Source organism: Haliotis asinina, chromosome 13 (genome assembly GCF_037392515.1).
Source record: "Haliotis asinina isolate JCU_RB_2024 chromosome 13, JCU_Hal_asi_v2, whole genome shotgun sequence".
NCBI lineage: Eukaryota > Metazoa > Mollusca > Gastropoda > Lepetellida > Haliotidae > Haliotis > Haliotis asinina.
This window is the reverse complement of record NC_090292.1, coordinates 26,032,988-26,038,987: the sequence shown is the minus strand read 5'-3', so window position 1 is coordinate 26,038,987 and position 6,000 is coordinate 26,032,988. Positions and strand designations below refer to the sequence as shown.

Sequence of the window (6,000 nt, the reverse complement as noted above, 5' to 3'; positions counted from 1 at the left end):
CACTGGTTTTGTCACCTCGACTGCGCAGCAAAATGCACCTTGTAAACGTGTTGTGGGGCGGTGAAGTAGTCTAGTGGTTGAAGCGTTCGCTCGTGACGCCGGAGACCCAGGTTCGATTCCCCACATGAGTACAATGTGTGAAGCTCACTTCGGGTATTCCCACCTAGATATTGCTGGAATATTGCTAAAAGCGACGTAAAACCATATTCACTCACTCATGTAAACGTCTTCTGTAAACGTGATCCGCAAAATCCACACAAGCCCGACTTAATTTATTGCAGACTGAGAGAGTAACATTCCGGTATCACCAGAAACAGACTTCTCACACGGCACCAACGTGTGGAATCGAACCCGGGTTTTCAGCATGAGGCAAACGCTTTAACCAATAGCCTACCCCACCGCTCTTCAAGAAAGTGAATACCATTGCAAGTGGAGGACAGCCTTGTTATACGGCAAGAAAACAGTTGGAGAGCTATATTGTCGCCACAGTATACGTGCATGACAGACGAAATTTACATATTGTCACGAAAAACAGATTAAACATCGACGATAAGAATGTCTACTCACTGCGTGATCTCTCAACTGGACACGTACTGTTTATAAAATGATCTATTTCGTTAAAGTTTATTTCAAATTATTAACCTGAAGGACTATAACATAACCAAAACGTGATCTCTATCTCTCTGACGCGCTACATTCTTTGCTAGTGGAGTGGGGGCGGGGTGTAGCCTAGTGATTAGCTCGTCTCGCCCTAGTCCTGATATCGACTCCTCACATGGGTACAATGTTTGAAGTTCATTTCTGGTGTCCCCAGTCGTGATATTGCCGAAATGTTGCTAAAAGAGACTTTAAAACCTTACTCACTGTCATCGCGGACTCTCGATTATCGTGGCAGGTGAAAACACCAGGAAGGTGGAAACACCACGCCTTCTGTCGGGACCACGCCCATTTGTCTATTTGCAAATTATATCAGGAAATTCTACGACGTTGAAAACATCACCACATCCATTATTCATCACACACGATCGTTGTAATTGTGAATCCGAGTCTTGTGATGGCAAACCGGACAGGCGAAACAAATGGACGATAACATGAACACGTCTCGTCGTTGTACAAAGATGCATCTACGCAAAGGAAACCTAAATGCAGATATACAAAAAACATCTAAGCATCTGCTTGATTGTTCTGTTTTAATTCTACATTATGAATGCCACTTTAGTGAGTATATTTTAGGAGAAAAAATCATTCTCTAGATAAATACCTCCTACCTTTCGGAACATGCATATTTAAGGTGAGCTATACCCTGGGGTAGCTAGAGTGAGTGCGTGCGTTTGTTGAGTTCTACGCCGCTTTTAGCAATATACCAGCAACACCACGGAGGGGAACACAAGAAATAGCCTTCACACAACGTACCCATGCATGTGTGAAACCCGGGTCATCGGCGTCACGAGCAGACGCTTTAATCTCAAGGCTACTCTCTCTCTCTCTCCCCCCCCCCCCCCCCCCCCCCCCCCCCCACCCCAAAACCCCGAACCGCCATCCCCTTATTCACGCTTGAGACTTGATAATTATCTCTAAGAACAGTCCGAAGGTCCTTTATGGGAGGATTTGATCCAATTTCCCGATGTTTGTTTCTTTGTTTGTATGTAACGCCGCCCTCCAACTTTGTGACGACGATCTATATATTATCGAGTCTACACATGACGATCAAGTGATTAACATCGAGATGCACGCATTCGGAATATGTAGCCCGCTTGTCGACTCTTACGGCAAGCATGGATTGCTGAAATTCCGTCAGTTAGCGGAAATGATGGGTCGGTAAACAACAACACACCAAACACACTCACATAACCCTACTAAATTGAAACAGACTATAGTCATCCACACGTGTGTTCAAGCAGCTGTTACACCGTCAATAATGCCGAGTTCGTTTTATTTCATCATCAGACTGACATACTTGGGACGAATTTAGTGACACCCTCCACTTGTACGATGCAAAGGTAAGGGATTCTGCGTTGATATCGTGATAAGGTTATGTCAGTGTAAAGATTAATTTTCACAATTGTCATACTGAGTTTGTTTGATTGCCCATGCCTTTTAGATAACCATATCGTGTTATTTTGCATGATACCAACCACGACGGTTCGCTCATGTTTCGTTGCAAAACGTGAGTTTAATAGACCTTTTGTGGGAACGACGCAAGTTTGACATAGTTGACCTGCTGTTTGGGCTCATTTGCTTGGTGACACAAATCGCGGTATACCGGAACTGTTTCGTTATAACGTCCTTCTATTGTTTGGGTTAGCTGTCGCCAGTTTCCGTTTGACTGTTCAGCTGTTTTTGCCAGCTGGAAACCTCGTACTCACTGATATAAAAGCAAGCGCAGGTTCATCTGTGCACTGATAAACAAGTAAACAAATTGTTCTGATAAACACGAACAGAAACTGCACTGCTGAACACAAATGATAAACCTGAATCCATGTAATATCTATGTACCTATCTGAATACACTCATCACCCTCTACCACCACCACACACACACTATAGGCAGTCTGTATAATACAACCTGAAGGTATCTACAAATGTAATTTATCTCTGTAGATTTTTCTATCCATATATAGATTTTATAGCTTCACACTCACTGTTGTTCCTTGCATGAACTCTTGTAGTTTTTCTTATAGATGCCTCTGTACTTATAGTCTATTGTTAGGATTTCTCAGATATCATAGGAGGTGGTGTAGCCTTGTGGTTAAAGCGTTCGCTCCTCACGCCGAAGACCCTGGTTCGATTGCCCACATTAATTGCTGCCTTGCAGCCAATTTCTGGTGTCCCCCGCCGTGATATGATTGGAATATTGCTAAAAGCGGTTTAAATCCAGGATGTTTCATACGACAATGCTGTACTGTTATGTCATATAATGACATAGATATTTTTAAACTATTTTTAACTGCCCCCACACATGACCTCTGACTTTGCGTTCCAATGATTTGATAGAGGTAACAACTCTCTTAGCGATGAGATATTCGTAGGTTAATGTTAATGTATGGCACTTACGTCTACCCTCGCGCTAAAAGACCTTTGAAAATACAGGAACAGAATGTTTCATAAGACAATACGGTACTGTTATATCGTGCATGCGCCGGGATGTTTCATTAGACAATACGGTACTGTTATATCATGCATGCGCCAGGATGTTTCATAACACAGTACGGTACTGTTATATCGTGCATGCGCCGGGATGTTTCATAAGACAATACGGTACTGTTATATCATGCATGCGCCAGGATGTTTCATAAGACAATACGGTACTGATATATCATGCATGCGCCGGTATGTTTCATAACACAATACGGTACTGTTATATCGTGCATGCGCCAGGATGTTTCATAAGACAATACGGTACTGTTATATTATGCATGAGCCGGGATGTTTCATAAGACAATACGATACTGTTATATCATGCATGAGCCGGGATGTTTCATAAGACAATACGGTACTGTTATATCATGCATGCGCCGGTATGTTTCATAACACAATACGGTACTGTTATATCGTGCATGCGCCAGGATGTTTCATAAGACAATACGGTACTGTTATATTATGCATGAGCCGGGATGTTTCATAAGACAATACGATACTGTTATATCATGCATGAGCCGGGATGTTTCATAAGACAATACGGTACTGTTATATCATGCATGCGCCGGTATGTTACATTAGACAATAGTATACTGTTAAATCATAACATGCGCCGGTATGTTTTATTGCACAATAATGTACTCTCAAATCATGCATGCGCCCGGATGTTTCATAAAACAATTCTGCATTGCTAAATCAAGGGTGTTTCATAAGGCAATATCATGCTGTTACGTAATACATGCGCCGGGGTTCACGGTACTCGCAGTCAAACAATTGTCTCGTGTTAAGACACATTAGTGTTGAATGTTACGCTCAGGTGACCACGGATGATAGATTCGTTTTGCATTACGGATCTGTACAAATATGGAAGCAGAAAAGCTAGGTTTATGGATGTCAACTTCTTTATTGTGGATAACAAGACGCTTCAGAACGTGTGCCTCCTCCTTCATCAGTCGAATAGTGTACATATACAGAGACGCTTCAGAGCATGTGCTTCCTCCTTCATCAGGCGAATAGTGTATATATACAGAGACGCTTCAGAGCGTGTGCCTCCTCCTTCATCAGTCGAATAGTGTATATATACAGAGACGCTTCAGAGCATGTGCTTCCTCCTTCATCAGGCGAATAGTGTATATACACAGAGACGCTTCAGAGCGTATGCCTCCGTCTTGATCAGGCGAATAGTGTATATATACAGAGACGCTTCAGAGCGTGTGCTTCCTCCTTCATCAGGTGAATAGTGTATATATACAGAGACGCTTCAGAGCGTGTGCCTCCTCCTTCATCAGGCGAATAGTGTATATACCCAGAGACGCTTCAGAGCGTGTGCCTCCTCCTTCATCAGGCGAATAGTGTATATATACAGAGACACTTCAGAGCGTGTGCCTCCTCCTTCATCAGGCGAATAGTGTATATACACAGAGACGTTTCAGAGCGTGTGCCTCTTCCTTCATCAGTCGAATAGTGTATATATACAGAGACGCTTCAGAGCGTGTGCCTCCTCCTTCATCAAGTGAATAGTGTATATATACAGAGACGCTTCAGAGCATATGCCTCCTTCATCAGGCGAATAGTGTATATACACAGAGACGCTTCAGAGCGTGTTTATATACAGAGATGCTTCAGAGCGTGTGCTTCCTCCTTCATCAGGCAAATAGTGTATATATACAGAGACGCTTCAGAGCTTGTGCCTCCTCCTTCATCAGTCGAATAGTGTATATATACAGAGACGCTTCAGAGCGTAAGCTTCCTCCTCCATCAGTCGAATAGTGTATATATACAGAGACACTTCAGACGGTGTGCTTCCTCCATCAGTCGAATAGTGTATATATACAGAGACGCTTCAGAGCATGTCCTTCCTCCTTCATCAGACGAATAGTGTATATACCCAGAGACGCTTCAGAGCGTGTGCCTCCTCCTTCATCAGGCGAATAGTGTATATATACAGAGACACTTCAGAGCGTGTGCCTCCTCCTTCATCAGGCGAATAGTGTATATACACAGAGACGTTTCAGAGCGTGTGCCTCTTCCTTCATCAGTCGAATAGTGTATATATACAGAGACGCTTCAGAGCGTGTGCCTCCTCCTTCATCAAGTGAATAGTGTATATATACAGAGACGCTTCAGAGCATATGCCTCCTTCATCAGGCGAATAGTGTATATACACAGAGACGCTTCAGAGCGTGTTTATATACAGAGATGCTTCAGAGCGTGTGCTTCCTCCTTCATCAGGCAAATAGTGTATATATACAGAGACGCTTCAGAGCTTGTGCCTCCTCCTTCATCAGTCGAATAGTGTATATATACAGAGACGCTTCAGAGCGTAAGCTTCCTCCTCCATCAGTCGAATAGTGTATATATACAGAGACACTTCAGACGGTGTGCTTCCTCCATCAGTCGAATAGTGTATATATACAGAGACGCTTCAGAGCATGTCCTTCCTCCTTCATCAGACGAATAGTGTATATATACAGAGACGCTTCAAAGAAAACATTCTGAGCAACGATGAATACTGGAAATATAGTACAGGCATGAGGTTAGTTGTGTACTAAAACAACATCGTAATTGGATGAATGATAACAGCACAAATAAGAAGAGGCCACTTGGAGCAATATTCCAGCAATATCACGCCTGGCTTCACACAATGTACCCATGTGGAGAATCAAACCCGGCCGAACGCTTTAACCGCTGAGCTACTCTACCGCCCCACCTATCAGTGAAAGCACATGCATCTCTATAACATGGTGGACAAAAGACCAAACGACATAATCAGCACATTGCGGCAAGGCAACGCCCACCGCCTGTTACTAAAGACGAAGGTTCAGTGTGAAATTCTTCAATATTTAAATCTTTGAAGGGCATT

At 43.2% G+C, this 6,000-nt stretch overlaps 1 protein-coding gene across 2 annotated transcripts in view; it reads left to right on the top strand.

The window, feature by feature from the left end:
* The first annotated feature begins 1,879 nt into the window (after positions 1–1,879).
* LOC137259866 (solute carrier family 2, facilitated glucose transporter member 1-like) overlaps positions 1,880–6,000 on the top strand; it is a 40,965-nt gene continuing 36,844 nt past the window's right edge. The window contains exon 1 of one of the 2 annotated variants that reach the window (XM_067797497.1): positions 1,880–2,000. The gene's annotated coding sequence lies outside the window, so the exon portion shown is untranslated. The remainder of the gene's footprint in view (positions 2,001–6,000) is intronic. The other variant, XM_067797498.1, reaches the window with a different exon arrangement.